Genomic DNA, 17333 nt, shown 5'->3' on the forward strand with positions numbered 1-17333 from the left:
CGGAGAGCCATTCGCTAGTATCTCAATCTTCGATGGCTTTAACGATTAAGTCTTTTATACCGTCTCAAGTGTCGTCTTCTAACCAAACATCTAATACACTAATTACCTCTAATATAACGAAGGCAAGAACGTCGACAATCAATGAAACGGAATGTTTTTCGAGGGAAATTTCGACTTATTCTTCAAAGATTGCAACTTTAACTCTTCAGCATTCTAGTTCGACTAAACCTTTATCATACAGCACGTTGTCCAAGATTTTAGAAACTGCTACTGTTTCATCGTTGTCTGCAAGAATATCAAGTGCGAGAAGCATTTTATTTTCTAAACCAAAATATATATCTACCTCGAAATTATACACTTTGAGACCGTCCACCCAAGTGACAATTTCGGAGATGTCGTATAAACCGTCCTTTACCGAAGTGGTATCGAATTTGACTACAAGTCCAGCTTCATCCTTGACTACGGCGAGCCATTCGCTATCATCTCAATCTTTGATGGCTTTAACGATTAAGTCTTTTATACCGTCTCAAGTGTCGTCTTCTAACCAAACATCTACTAATCTAACAACCTCTTATATAACGAAGGCAAGCACGTCGACAATCAATGGAACGGAATGTTTTTCGAGGGAAATTTCGACCTATTCTTCAAAGATTGCAACTTTAACTCTTCAGCATTCCAGTTCGACTAAACCTTTATCATACAGCACGTTGTCCAAGATTTTGGAAACTGCTACTGTTTCATCGTTGTCTGCAAGAATATCAAGTGCGAGAAGCATTTCATTTTCTAAACCAAAATATATATCTACCTCGAAATTCTACACTTTGAGACGGTTCACCCAAGTGACAATTTTGGAGATGTCCTATAAACCGTCCTTTACCGAAGTGGTATCGAATTTGACTACAAGTCCAGCTTCATCCTTGAGTACGGAGAGCCATTCGCTAGTATCTCAATCTTCGATGGCTTTAACGATTAAGTCTTTTATACCGTCTCAAGTGTCGTCTTCTAACCAAACATCTAATACACTAATAACCTATTATATAACGAAGGCAAGCACGTCGACAATCAATGAAACGGAATGTTTTTCGAGGGAAATTTCGACTTATTCTTCAAAGATTGCAACTTTAACTCTTCAGCATTCCAGTTCGACTAAACCTATAGCTTACAGCACGTTGTCGAAGATTTTAGAAACTGCTACTGTTTCATCGTTGTCTGCAAGAATATCAAGTGCGGAAAGCATTTCATTTTCTAAACCGAAATATATATCTACCTCGAAATTCTACACTTTGAGACCGTCCACCCAAGTGACAATTTTGGAGATGTCGTATAAACCGTCCTTTACCGAAGTGGTATCGAATTTGACTACAAGTCCAGGTTCATCCTTGACCACGGAGAGACATTCGCTAGTATCTCAATCTTCGATGGCTTTAACGATTAAGTCTTTTATACCGTCTCAAGTGTCGTCTTCTAACCAAACATCTACTAATCTAACAACCACTTCTATAACGAAGGCAAACACGTCGACCATCAATGAAACGGAATGTTTTTCGAGGGAAATTTTGACTTATTCTTCAAAGATTGCAACTTTAACTCTTCAGCATTCCAGTTCGAATAAACCTTTATCATACAGCACGTTGTCCAAGATTTGGGAAACTGCTACTGTTTCATCGTTGTCTGCAAGAATATCAAGTGCGAGAAGCATTTCATTTTATAAACCAAAATATATATCTACCTCGAAATTCTACACTTTGAGACCGTCCACCCAAGTGTCAATTTTGGAGATGTCGAATAAACCGTCCTTTACCGAAGTGGTATCGAATTTGACTACAAGTCCAGCTTCATCCTTTACTACGGAGAGCCATTCGCTATCATCTCAATCTTCGATGGCTTTAACGATAAAGTCTTTTATACCGTCTCAAGTGTCGTCTTCTAACCAAACATCTACTAATCTAACAACCTCTTATATAACGAAGGCAAACACGTCGACAATCAATGAAACGGAATGTTTTTCGAGGGTAATTTCGACTTATTCTTCAAAGATTGCAACTTTAACTCTACAGCATTCCAGTTCAACTAAACCTTTAACTTACAGCACTTTGTCCAAGATTTTGGAAACTGCTACTGTTTCATCGTTGTCTGCAAGAATATCAAGTGCGAGAAGCATTTCATTTTCTAAACCAAAATATATATCTACCTCGAAATTCTACACTTTGAGACCGTCCACCCAAGTGACAATTTTGGAGATGTCGTATAAACCGTCCTTTACCGAAGTGGTATCGAATTTGATTACAAGTCCAGGTTTATCCTTCACAACGGAGAGCCATTCGCTAGTATCTCAATCTTCGATGGCTTTAACGATTAAGTCTTTTATACCGTCTCAAGTGTCGTCTTCTAACCAAACATCTAATACACTAATTACCTCTAATATAACGAAGGCAAGAACGTCGACAATCAATGAAACGGAATGTTTTTCGAGGGAAATTTCGACTTATTCTTCAAAGATTGCAACTTTAACTCTTCAGCATTCTAGTTCGACTAAACCTTTATCATACAGCACGTTGTCCAAGATTTTAGAAACTGCTACTGTTTCATCGTTGTCTGCAAGAATATCAAGTGCGAGAAGCATTTTATTTTCTAAACCAAAATATATATCTACCTCGAAATTATACACTTTGAGACCGTCCACCCAAGTGACAATTTCGGAGATGTCGTATAAACCGTCCTTTACCGAAGTGGTATCGAATTTGACTACAAGTCCAGCTTCATCCTTGACTACGGCGAGCCATTCGCTATCATCTCAATCTTTGATGGCTTTAACGATTAAGTCTTTTATACCGTCTCAAGTGTCGTCTTCTAACCAAACATCTACTAATCTAACAACCTCTTATATAACGAAGGCAAGCACGTCGACAATCAATGGAACGGAATGTTTTTCGAGGGAAATTTCGACCTATTCTTCAAAGATTGCAACTTTAACTCTTCAGCATTCCAGTTCGACTAAACCTTTATCATACAGCACGTTGTCCAAGATTTTGGAAACTGCTACTGTTTCATCGTTGTCTGCAAGAATATCAAGTGCGAGAAGCATTTCATTTTCTAAACCAAAATATATATCTACCTCGAAATTCTACACTTTGAGACGGTTCACCCAAGTGACAATTTTGGAGATGTCCTATAAACCGTCCTTTACCGAAGTGGTATCGAATTTGACTACAAGTCCAGCTTCATCCTTGAGTACGGAGAGCCATTCGCTAGTATCTCAATCTTCGATGGCTTTAACGATTAAGTCTTTTATACCGTCTCAAGTGTCGTCTTCTAACCAAACATCTAATACACTAATAACCTATTATATAACGAAGGCAAGCACGTCGACAATCAATGAAACGGAATGTTTTTCGAGGGAAATTTCGACTTATTCTTCAAAGATTGCAACTTTAACTCTTCAGCATTCCAGTTCGACTAAACCTATAGCTTACAGCACGTTGTCGAAGATTTTAGAAACTGCTACTGTTTCATCGTTGTCTGCAAGAATATCAAGTGCGGAAAGCATTTCATTTTCTAAACCGAAATATATATCTACCTCGAAATTCTACACTTTGAGACCGTCCACCCAAGTGACAATTTTGGAGATGTCGTATAAACCGTCCTTTACCGAAGTGGTATCGAATTTGACTACAAGTCCAGGTTCATCCTTGACCACGGAGAGACATTCGCTAGTATCTCAATCTTCGATGGCTTTAACGATTAAGTCTTTTATACCGTCTCAAGTGTCGTCTTCTAACCAAACATCTACTAATCTAACAACCACTTCTATAACGAAGGCAAACACGTCGACCATCAATGAAACGGAATGTTTTTCGAGGGAAATTTTGACTTATTCTTCAAAGATTGCAACTTTAACTCTTCAGCATTCCAGTTCGAATAAACCTTTATCATACAGCACGTTGTCCAAGATTTGGGAAACTGCTACTGTTTCATCGTTGTCTGCAAGAATATCAAGTGCGAGAAGCATTTCATTTTATAAACCAAAATATATATCTACCTCGAAATTCTACACTTTGAGACCGTCCACCCAAGTGTCAATTTTGGAGATGTCGAATAAACCGTCCTTTACCGAAGTGGTATCGAATTTGACTACAAGTCCAGCTTCATCCTTTACTACGGAGAGCCATTCGCTATCATCTCAATCTTCGAAGGCTTTAACGATAAAGTCTTTTATACCGTCTCAAGTGTCGTCTTCTAACCAAACATCTACTAATCTAACAACCTCTTATATAACGAAGGCAAACACGTCGACAATCAATGAAACGGAATGTTTTTCGAGGGTAATTTCGACTTATTCTTCAAAGATTGCAACTTTAACTCTACAGCATTCCAGTTCAACTAAACCTTTAACTTACAGCACTTTGTCCAAGATTTTGGAAACTGCTACTGTTTCATCGTTGTCTGCAAGAATATCAAGTGCGAGAAGCATTTCATTTTCTAAACCAAAATATATATCTACCTCGAAATTCTACACTTTGAGACCGTCCACCCAAGTGACAATTTTGGAGATGTCGTATAAACCGTCCTTTACCGAAGTGGTATCGAATTTGACTACAAATCCAGGTTCATCCTTGACCACGGAGAGACATTCGCTAGTATCTCAATCTTCGATGGCTTTAACGATTAAGTCTTTTATACCGTCTCAAATGTTGTCTTCTAACCAAACATCTAATATACTAATAACCTCTTATATAACGAAGGCAAGCACGTCGACAATCATTGAAACGGAATGTTTTTCGAGGGAAATTTCGACTTATTCTTCAAAGATTGCAACTTTAACTCTTCAGCATTCCAGTTCGACTAAACCTGTAGCTTACAGCACGTTGTCCAAGATTTTAGAAACTGCTACTGTTTCATCGTTGTCTGCAAGAATATCAAGTGCGAGAAGCATTTCATTTTCTAAACCAAAATATATATCTACCTCGAAATTCTACACTTTGAGACCGTCCACCCAAGTGACAATTTCGGAGATGTCGTATAAACCGTCCTTTACCGAAGTGGTATCGAATTTGACTACAAGTCCAGCTTCATCCTTGACCACGGAGAGACATTCGCTAGTATCTCAATCTTCGATGGCTTTAACGATTAAGTCTTTTATACCGTCTCAAGTGTCGTCTTCTAACCAAACATCTAATACACTAATAACCTCTTATATAACGAAGGCAAGCACGTCGACAATCAATGAAACGGAATGTTTTTCGAGGGAAATTTCGACTTATTCTTCAAAGATTGCAACTTTAACTCTTCAGCATTCCAGTTCGACTAAACCTGTAGCTTACAGCACGTTGTCCAAGATTTTAGAAACTGCTACTGATTCATCGTTGTCTGCAAGAATATCAAGTGCGAGAAGCATTTCATTTTCTAAACCAAAATATATATCTACCTCGAAATTCTACACTTTGAGACCGTCCACCCAAGTGACAATTTCGGAGATGTCGTATAAACCGTCCTTTACCGAAGTAGTATCGAATTTGACTACAAGTCCAGCTTCATCCTTGATCACGGAGAGACATTCGCTAGTATCTCAATCTTCGATGGCTTTAACGATTAAGTCTTTTATACCGTCTCAAGTGTCGTCTTCTAACCAAACATCTACTAATCTAACAACCACTTCTATAACGAAGGCAAACACGTCGACCATCAATGAAACGGAATGTTTTTCGAGGGAAATTTCGACTTATTCTTCAAAGATTGCAACTTTAACTATTCAGCATTCCAGTTCGACTAAACCTTTATCATACAGCACGTTGTCCAAGATTTTGGAAACTTCTACTGTTTCATCGTTGTCTGCAAGAATATCAAGTGCGAGAAGCATTTCATTTTCTAAACCAAAATATATATCTACCTCGAAATTCTACACTTTGAGACCGTCCACCCAAGTGACAATTTTGGAGATGTCGTATAAACCGTCCTTTACCGAAGTGGTATCGAATTTGACTACAAGTCCAGCTTCATCCTTGACCACGGAGAGACATTCGCTAGTATCTCAATCTTCGATGGCTTTAACGATTAAGTCTTTTATACCGTCTCAAGTGTCGTCTTCTAACCAAACATCTACTAATCTAACAACCTCTTATATAACGAAGGCAAACACGTCGACCATCAATGAAACGGAATGTTTTTCGAGGGAAATTTCGACTTATTCTTCAAAGATTGCAACTTTAACTCTTCAGCATTCCAGTTCGACTAAATCTTTAGCTTATAGCACGTTGTCCAAGATTTTGGAAACTGCTACTGTTTCATCGTTGTCTGCAAGAATATCAAGTGCGAGAAGCATTTCATTTTCTAAACCAAAATATATATCTACCTCGAAATTCTACACTTTGAGACCGTCCACCCAAGTGACAATTTCGGAGATGTCGTATAAACCGTCCTTTAACAAAGTGGTATTGAATTTGACTACAAGTCCAGGTTCATCCTTGACCACGGAGAAACATTCGCTAGTATCTCATTCTTCAATGGCTTTAACGATTAAGTCTTTTATACCGTCTCAAGTGTCGTCTTCTAGACAATCATCTACTAATCTAGCAACCTCTTATATAACGAAGGCAAACACGTCGACCGTCAATGTAACGGAATGTTTTTCGATTGAAATTTCGACTTATTCTTCAAAGATTGCAACTTTAAATCTTCAGCATTCCAGTTCGACTAAACCTTTAGAATACAGCACGTTGTCCAAGATTTTGGAATCTGCTACGTTTTCATCGTTTTCTGCCAGAAAATCAAGTGCGAGAAGCATTTCATTTTCTAAACCAAAATATATATCTACCTCGAAATTCTACACTTTGAGACCGTCCACCCAAGTGACAATTTCGGAGATGTCGTATAAACCGTCCTTTACCGAAGTAGTATCGAATTTGACTACAAGTCCAGCTTCATCCTTGACCACGGAGAGACATTCGCTAGTATCTCAATCTTCGATTGCTTTAACGATTAAGTCTTTTATACCGTCTCAAGTGTCGTCTTCTAACCAAACATCTACTAATCTAACAACCACTTCTATAACGAAGGCAAACACATCGACAATCAATGAAACGGAATGTTTTTCGAGGGAAATATCGACTTATTCTTCAAAGATTGCAACTTTAAGTCTTCAGCATTCCAGTTCGACTAAACCTATAGCTTACAGCACGTTGTCCAAGATTTTAGAAATTGCTACTGTTTCATCGTTGTCTGCAAGAATATCAAGTGAGAGAAGCATTTCATTTTCTAAACCGAAATATATATCTACCTCGAAATTCTACACTTTGAGACCGTTCACCCAAGTGACAATTTCGGAGATGTCGTATAAACCGTCCTTTACCGAAGTAGTATCGAATTTGACTACAAGTCCAGCTTCATCCTTGACCACGGAGAGACATTCGCTAGTATCTCAATCTTCGATGGCTTTAACGATTAAGTCTTTTATACCGTCTCAAGTGTCTTCTTCTAACCAAACATCTAATACACTAATAACCTCTTATATAACGAAGGCAAGCACATCGACAATCAATGAAACGGAATGTTTTTCGAGGGAAATATCGACTTATTCTTCAAAGATTGCAACTTTAACTCTTCAGTATTCCAGTTCGACTAAATCTGTAGCTTACAGCACGTTGTCCAAGATTTTAGAAAATGCTACTGATTCATCGTTGTCTGCAAGAATATCAAGTGCGAGAAGCATTTCATTTTCTAAACCAAAATATATATCTACCTCGAAATTCTACACTTTGAGACCGTCCACCCAAGTGACAATTTCGGAGATGTCGTATAAACCGTCCTTTAACGAAGTAGTATCGAATTTGACTACAAGTCCAGCTTCATCCTTGACCACGGAGAGACATTCGCTAGTATCTCAATCTTCGATGGCTTTAACGATTAAGTCTTTTATACCGTCTCAAGTGTCTTCTTCTAACCAAACATCTAATACACTAATAACCTCTTATATAACGAAGGCAAGCACATCGACAATCAATGAAACGGAATGTTTTTCGAGGGAAATATCGACTTATTCTTCAAAGATTGCAACTTTAAGTCTTCAGCATTCCAGTTCGACTAAACCTATAGCTTACAGCACGTTGTCCAAGATTTTAGAAACTGCTACTGTTTCATCGTTGTCTGCAAGAATATCAAGTGAGAGAAGCATTTCATTTTCTAAACCGAAATATATATCTACCTCGAAATTCTACACTTTGAGACCGTCCACCCAAGTGACAATTTCGGAGATGTCGTATAAACCGTCCTTTACCGAAGTAGTATCGAATTTGACTACAAGTCCAGCTTCATCCTTGACCACGGAGAGACATTCGCTAGTATCTCAATCTTCGATGGCTTTAACGATTAAGTCTTTTATACCGTCTCAAGTGTCTTCTTCTAACCAAACATCTAATACACTAATAACCTCTTATATAACGAAGGCAAGCACATCGACAATCAATGAAACGGAATGTTTTTCGAGGGAAATATCGACTTATTCTTCAAAGATTGCAACTTTAACTCTTCAGTATTCCAGTTCGACTAAACCTGTAGCTTACAGCACGTTGTCCAAGATTTTAGAAAATGCTACTGATTCATCGTTGTCTGTAAGAATATCAAGTGCGAGAAGCATTTCATTTTCTAAACCAAAATATATATCTACCTCGAAATTCTACACTTTGAGACCGTCCACCCAAGTGACAATTTCGGAGATGTCGTATAAACCGTCCTTTACCGAAGTAGTATCGAATTTGACTACAAGTCCAGCTTCATCCTTGACCACGGAGAGACATTCGCTAGTATCTCAATCTTCGATGGCTTTAACGATTAAGTCTTTTATACCGTCTCAAGTGTCGTCTTCTAACCAAACATCTACTAATCTAACAACCACTTCTATAACGAACGCAAAAAACTCGTCGACCATCAATGAAACGGAATGTTTTTCGAGGGAAATTTCGACTTATTCTTCAAAGATTGCAACTTTAACTCTTCAGCATTCCAGTTCGACTAAACCTTTATCATACAGCACGTTGTCCAAGATTTTGGAAACTGCTACTGTTTCATCGTTGTCTGCAAGAATATCAAGTGCGAGAAGCATTTCTTTTTCTAAACCAAAATATATATCTACCTCGAAATTCTACACTTTGAGACCGTCCACCCAAGTGACAATTTTGGAGATGTCGTATAAACCGTCCTTTACCGAAGTGGTATCAAATTTGACTACAAGTGAAGCTTTATCCTTGACCACGGAGAGACATTCGCTAGTATCTCAATCTTCGATGGCTTTAACGATTAAGTCTTTTATACTGTCTCAAGTGTCGTCTTCTAACCAAACATCTACTAATCTAACAACCTCTTATATAACGAAGGCAAACACGTCGACCATCAATGAAACGGAATGTTTTTCGAGGGAAATTTCGACTTATTCTTCAAAGATTGCAACTTTAACTCTTCAGCATTCCAGTTCGACTAAATCTTTAGCTTACAGCACGTTGTCCAAGATTTTCGAAACTGCTACTGTTTCATCGTTGTCTGCAAGAATATCAAGTGCGAGAAGCATTTCATTTTCTAAACCAAAATATATATCTACCTCGAAATTCTACACTTTGAGACCGTCCACCCAAGTGACAATTTCGGATATGTCGTATAAACCGTCCTTTACCAAAGTGGTATTGAATTTGACTACAAGTCCAGGTTCATCCTTGACCACGGAGAAACATTCGCTAGTATCTCAATCTTCGATGGCTTTAACGATTAAGTCTTTTATACCGTCTCAAGTGTCGTCTTCTAACCAAACATCTACTAATCTAACAACCACTTCTATAACGAAGGCAAACACGTCGACCATCAATGAAACGGAATGTTTTTCGAGGGAAATTTTGACTTATTCTTCAAAGATTGCAACTTTAACTCTTCAGCATTCCAGTTCGACTAAACCTTTATCATACAGCACGTTGTCCAAGATTTTGGAAACTGCTACTGTTTCATCGTTGTCTGCAAGAATATCAAGTGCGAGAAGCATTTCATTTTCTAAACCAAAATATATATCTACCTCGAAATTCTACACTTTGAGACCGTCCACCCAAGTGACAATTTTGGAGATGTCGTATAAACTGTCCTTTACCGAAGTGGTATCGAATTTGACTACAAGTCCAGCTTCATCCTTGACTACGGAGAGCCATTCGCTAGTATCTCAATCTTCGATGGCTTTAACGATTAAGTCTTTTATACCGTCTCAAGTGTCGTCTTCTAACCAAACATCTAATACACTAATAACCTCTTATATAACGAAGGCAAGCACGTCGACAATCAATGAAACGGAATGTTTTTCGAGGGAAATTTCGACTTATTCTTCAAAGATTGCAACTTTAAGTCTTCAGCATTCCAGTTCGACTAAACCTATAGCTTACAGCACGTTGTCCAAGATTTTAGAAACTGCTACTGTTTCATCGTTGTCTGCAAGAATATCAAGTGCGAGAAGCATTTCATTTTCTAAACCGAAATATATATCTACCTCGAAATTCTACACTTTGAGACCGTCCACCCAAGTGACAATTTCGGAGATGTCGTATAAACCGTCCTTTACCGAAGTAGTATCGAATTTGACTACAAGTCCAGCTTCATCCTTGACCACGGAGAGACATTCGCTAGTATCTCAATCTTCGATGGCTTTAACGATTAAGTCTTTTATACCGTCTCAAGTGTCTTCTTCTAACCAAACATCTAATACACTAATAACCTCTTATATAACGAAGGCAAGCACATCGACAATCAATGAAACGGAATGTTTTTCGAGGGAAATATCGACTTATTCTTCAAAGATTGCAACTTTAACTCTTCAGTATTCCAGTTCGACTAAACCTGTAGCTTACAGCACGTTGTCCAAGATTTTAGAAAATGCTACTGATTCATCGTTGTCTGCAAGAATATCAAGTGCGAGAAGCATTTCATTTTCTAAACCAAAATATATATCTACCTCGAAATTCTACACTTTGAGACCGTCCACCCAAGTGACAATTTCGGAGATGTCGTATAAACCGTCCTTTACCGAAGTAGTATCGAATTTGACTACAAGTCCAGCTTCATCCTTGACCACGGAGAGACATTCGCTAGTATCTCAATCTTCGATGGCTTTAACGTTTAAGTCTTTTATACCGTCTCAAGTGTCGTCTTCTAACCAAACATCTACTAATCTAACAACCACTTCTATAACGAAGGCAAACACGTCAACCATCAATGAAACGGAATGTTTTTCGAGGGAAATTTCGACTTATTCTTCAAAGATTGCAACTTTAACTCTTCAGCATTCCAGTTCGACTAAATCTTTAGCTTACAGCACGTTGTCCAAGATTTTGGAAACTGCTACTGTTTCATCGTTGTCTGCAAGAATATCAAGTGCGAGAAGCATTTCATTTTCTAAACCAAAATATATATCTACCTCGAAATTCTACACTTTGAGACCGTCCACCCAAGTGACAATTTCGGAGATGTCGTATAAACCGTCCTTTACCGAAGTAGTATCGAATTTGACTACAAGTCCAGCTTCATCCTTGACCACGGAGAGACATTCGCTAGTATCTCAATCTTCGATGGCTTTAACGATTAAGTCTTTTATACCGTCTCAAGTGTCGTCTTCTAACCAAACATCTACTAATCTAACAACCTCTTATATAACGAAGGCAAACACGTCGACCATCAATGAAACGGAATGTTTTTCGAGGGAAATTTCGACTTATTCTTCAAAGATTGCAACTTTAACTCTTCAGCATTCCAGTTCGACTAAATCTTTAGCTTACAGCACGTTGTCCAAGATTTTGGAAACTGCTACTGTTTCATCGTTGTCTGCAAGAATATCAAGTGCGAGAAGCAATTCATTTTCTAAACCAAAATATATATCTACCTCGAAATTCTACACTTTGAGACCGTCCACCCAAGTGACAATTTCGGAGATGTCGTATAAACCGTCCTTTACCAAAGTGGTATTGAATTTGACTACAAGTCCAGGTTCATCCTTGACCACGGAGAAACATTCGCTAGTATCTCAATCTTCGATGGCTTTAACGATTAAGTCTTTTATACCGTCTCAAGTGTCGTCTTCTAACCAAACATCTACTAATCTAACAACCACTTCTATAACGAAGGCAAACACGTCGACCATCAATGAAACGGAATGTTTTTCGAGGGAAATTTCGACTTATTCTTCAAAGATTGCAACTTTAACTCTTCAGCATTCCAGTTCGACTAAACCTTTATCATACAGCACGTTGTCCAAGATTTTGGAAACTGCTACTGTTTCATCGTTGTCTGCAAGAATATCAAGTGCGAGAAGCATTTCATTTTCTAAACCAAAATATATATCTACCTCGAAATTCTACACTTTGAGACCGTCCACCCAAGTGACAATTTTGGAGATGTCGTATAAACCGTCCTTTACCGAAGTGGTATCGAATTTGACTACAAGTCCAGCTTCATCCTTGACTACGGAGAGCCATTCGCTAGTATCTCAATCTTCGATGGCTTTAACGATTAAGTCTTTTATACCGTCTCAAGTGTCGTCTTCTAACCAAACATCTAATACACTAATAACCTCTTATATAACGAAGGCAAGCACGTCGACAATCAATGAAACGGAATGTTTTTCGAGGGAAATTTCGACTTATTCTTCAAAGATTGCAACTTTAAGTCTTCAGCATTCCAGTTCGACTAAACCTATAGCTTACAGCACGTTGTCCAAGATTTTAGAAACTGCTACTGTTTCATCGTTGTCTGCAAGAATATCAAGTGCGAGAAGCATTTCATTTTCTAAACCGAAATATATATCTACCTCGAAATTCTACACTTTGAGACCGTCCACCCAAGTGACAATTTCGGAGATGTCGTATAAACCGTCCTTTACCGAAGTAGTATCGAATTTGACTACAAGTCCAGCTTCATCCTTGACCACGGAGAGACATTCGCTAGTATCTCAATCTTCGATGGCTTTAACGATTAAGTCTTTTATACCGTCTCAAGTGTCTTCTTCTAACCAAACATCTAATACACTAATAACCTCTTATATAACGAAGGCAAGCACATCGACAATCAATGAAACGGAATGTTTTTCGAGGGAAATTTCGACTTATTCTTCAAAGATTGCAACTTTAACTCTTCAGCATTCCAGTTCGACTAAACCTTTATCATACAGCACGTTGTCCAAGATTTTGGAAACCGCTACTGTTTCATCGTTGTCTGCAAGAATATCAAGTGCGAGAAGCATTTCATTTTCTAAACCAAAATATATATCTACCTCGAAATTCTACACTTTGAGACCGTCCACCCAAGTGACAATTTTGGAGATGTCGTATAAACCGTCCTTTACCGAAGTGGTATCGAATTTGACTACAAGTCCAGCTTCATCCTTGACTACGGAGAGCCATTCGCTATCATCTCAATCTTCGATGGCTTTAACGATAAAGTCTTTTATACCGTCTCAAGTGTCGTCTTCTAACCAAACATCTACTAATCTAACAAGCTCTTATATAACGAAGGCAAACACGTCGACAATCAATGAAACGGAATGTTTTTCGAGGGTAATTTCGACTTATTCTTCAAAGATTGCAACTTTAACTCTACAGAATTCCAGTTCAACTAAACCTTTAACTTACAGCACTTTGTCCAAGATTTTGGAAACTGCTACTGTTTCATCGTTGTCTGCAAGAATATCAAGTGCGAGAAGCATTTCATTTTCTAAACCAAAATATATATCTACCTCGAAATTCTACACTTTGAGACCGTCCACCCAAGTGACAATTTTGGAGATGTCGTATAAACCGTCCTTTACCGAAGTGGTATGGAATTTGACTACAAGTCCAGCTTCATCCTTGACTACGGAGAGCCATTCGCTAGTATCTCAATCTTCGATGGCTTTAACGATTAAGTCTTTTATACCGTCTCAAGTGTCGTCTTCTAACCAAACATCTAATACACTAATAACCTCTTATATAACGAAGGCAAGCACGTCGACAATCAATGAAACGGAATGTTTTTCGAGGGAAATTTCGACTTATTCTTCAAAGATTGCAACTTTAAGTCTTCAGCATTCCAGTTCGACTAAACCTATAGCTTACAGCACGTTGTCCAAGATTTTAGAAACTGCTACTGTTTCATCGTTGTCTGCAAGAATATCAAGTGCGAGAAGCATTTCATTTTCTAAACCGAAATATATATCTACCTCGAAATTCTACACTTTGAGACCGTCCACCCAAGTGACAATTTCGGAGATGTCGTATAAACCGTCCTTTACCGAAGTGGTATCGAATTTGACTACAAGTCCAGCTTCATCCTTGACTACGGAGAGCCATTCGCTATCATCTCAATCTTCGATGGCTTTAACGATAAAGTCTTTTATACCGTCTCAAGTGTCGTCTTCTAACCAAACATCTACTAATCTAACAACCTCTTATATAACGAAGGCAAACACGTCGACAATCAATGAAACGGAATGTTTTTCGAGGGTAATTTCGTCTTATTCTTCAAAGATTGCAACTTTAACTCTACAGCATTCCAGTTCAACTAAACCTTTAACTTACAGCACTTTGTCCAAGATTTTGGAAACTGCTACTGTTTCATCGTTGTCTGCAAGAATATCAAGTGCGAGAAGCATTTCATTTTCTAAACCAAAATATATATCTACCTCGAAATTCTACACTTTGAGACCGTCCACCCAAGTGACAATTTTGGAGATGTCGTATAAACCGTCCTTTACCGAAGTGGTATCGAATTGGACTACAAGTCCAGGTTCATCCTTGACCACGGAGAGACATTCGCTAGTATCTCAATCTTCGATGGCTTTAACGATTAAGTCTTTTATACCGTCTCAAGTGTCGTCTTCTAACCAAACATCTAACACACTAATAACCTCTTATATAACGAAGGCAAGCACGTCGACAATCATTGAAACGGAATGTTTTTCGAGGGAAATTTCGACTTATTCTTCAAAGATTGCAACTTTAACTCTTCAGCATTCCAGTTCGACTAAACCTGTAGCTTACAGCACGTTGTCCAAGATTTTAGAAACTGCTACTGTTTCATCGTTGTCTGCAAGAATATCAAGTGCGAGAAGCATTTCATTTTATAAACCTAAATATATATCTACCTCGAAATTCTACACTTTGAGACCGTCCACCCAAGTGACAATTTCGGAGATGTCGTATAAACCGTCCTTTACCGAAGTGGTATCGAATTTGACTACAAGTCCAGCTTCATCCTTGACTACGGCGAGCCATTCGCTATCATCTCAATCTTCGATGGCTAACACGATTAAGTCTTTTATACCGTCTCAATGGTCGTCTTCTAACCAAACATCTACTATACTAATAACCTCTTATATAACGAAGGCAAGCACGTCGACAATCAATGGAACGGAATGTTTTTCGAGGGAAATTTCGACCTATTCTTCAAAGATTGCAACTTTAACTCTTCAGCATTCCAGTTCAACTAAACCTTTAGCTTACAGCACTTTGTCCAAGATTTTGGAAACTGCTACTGTTTCAACGTTGTCTGCAAGAATATCAAGTGCGAGAAGCATTTCATTTTCTAAACCAAAATATATATCTACCTCGAAATTATACACTTTGAGACCGTCCACCCAAGTGACAATTTCGGAGATGTCGTATAAACCGTCCTTTACCGAAGTGGTATCGAATTTGACTACAATCCCAGCTTCATCCTTGACTATGGAGAGCCATTCGCTATCATCTCAATCTTCGATGGCTTTAACGATAAAGTCTTTTATACCGTCTCAAGTGTCGTCTTCTAACCAAACATCTACTAATCTAACAACCTCTTATATAACGAAGGCAAACACGTCGACAATCAATGAAACGGAATGTTTTTCGAGGGTAATTTCGACTTATTCTTCAAAGATTGCAACTTTAACTCTACAGCATTCCAGTTCAACTAAGCCTTTAACTTACAGCACTTTGTCCAAGATTTTGGAAACTGCTACTGTTTCATCGTTGTCTGCAAGAATATCAAGTGCGAGAAGCATTTCATTTTCTAAACCAAAATATATATCTACCTCGAAATTCTACACTTTGAGACCGTCCACCCAAGTGACAATTTTGGAGATGTCGTATAAACCGTCCTTTACCGAAGTGGTAACGAATTTGACTACAATTCCAGGTTCATCCTTGACCACGGAGAGACATTCGCTAGTATCTCAATCTTCGATGGCTTTAACGATTAAGTCTTTTATACCGTCTCAAGTGTCGTCTTCTAACCAAACATCTACTAATCTAACAACGTCTTATATAACGAAGGCAAACACGTCGACCATCAATGAAACGGAATGTTTTTCGAGGGAAATTTCGACTTATTCTTCAAAGATTGCAACTTTAACTCTTCAGCATTCCAGTTCGACTAAATCTTTAGCTTACAGCACGTTGTCCAAGATTTTGGAAACTGCTACTGTTTCAATGTTGTCTGCAAGAATATCAAGTGCGAGAAGCATTTCATTTTCTAAACCAAAATATATATCTACCTCGAAATTCTACACTTTGAGACCGTCCACCCAAGTGACAATTTCGGAGATGTCGTATAAACCGTCCTTTACCGAAGTAGTATCGAATTTGACTACAAGTCCAGCTTCATCCTTGACCACGGAGAGACTATCGCTAGTATCTCAATCTTCGATGGCTTTAACGATTAAGTCTTTTATACCGTCTCAAGTACCGTCTTCTAACCAAACATCTACTAATCTAACAACCACTTCTATAACGAAGGCAAACACGTCGACCATCAATGAAACGGAATGTTTTTCGAGGGAAATTTCGACTTATTCTTCAAAGATTGCAACTTTAACTCTTCAGCATTCCAGTTCGACTAAACCTTTATCATACAGCACGTTGTCCAAGATTTTGGAAACTGCTACTGTTTCATCGTTGTCTGCAAGAATATCAAGTGCGAGAAGCATTTCATTTTCTAAACCAAAATATATATCTACCTCGAAATTCTACACTTTGAGACCGTCCACCCAAGTGACAATTTTGGAGATGTCGTATAAACCGTCGTTTACCGAAGTGGTATCGAATTTGACTACAAGTCCAGCTTCATCCTTGACTACGGAGAGCCATTCGCTAGTATCTCAATCTTCGATGGCTTTAACGATTAAGTCTTTTATACCGTCTCAAGTGTCGTCTTCTAACCAAACATCTAATACACTAATAACCTCTTATATAACGAAGGCAAGCACGTCGACAATCAATGAAACGGAATGTTTTTCGAGGGAAATTTCGACTTATTCTTCAAAGATTGCAACTTTAACTCTTCAGCATTCCAGTTCGACTAAACCTGTAGCT

This window comes from Leiobunum rupestre, chromosome 3 (genome assembly GCF_980474605.1).
Source record: "Leiobunum rupestre chromosome 3, qqLeiRupe1.1.hap1, whole genome shotgun sequence".
In the NCBI taxonomy this organism is placed as follows: domain Eukaryota; kingdom Metazoa; phylum Arthropoda; class Arachnida; order Opiliones; family Sclerosomatidae; genus Leiobunum; species Leiobunum rupestre.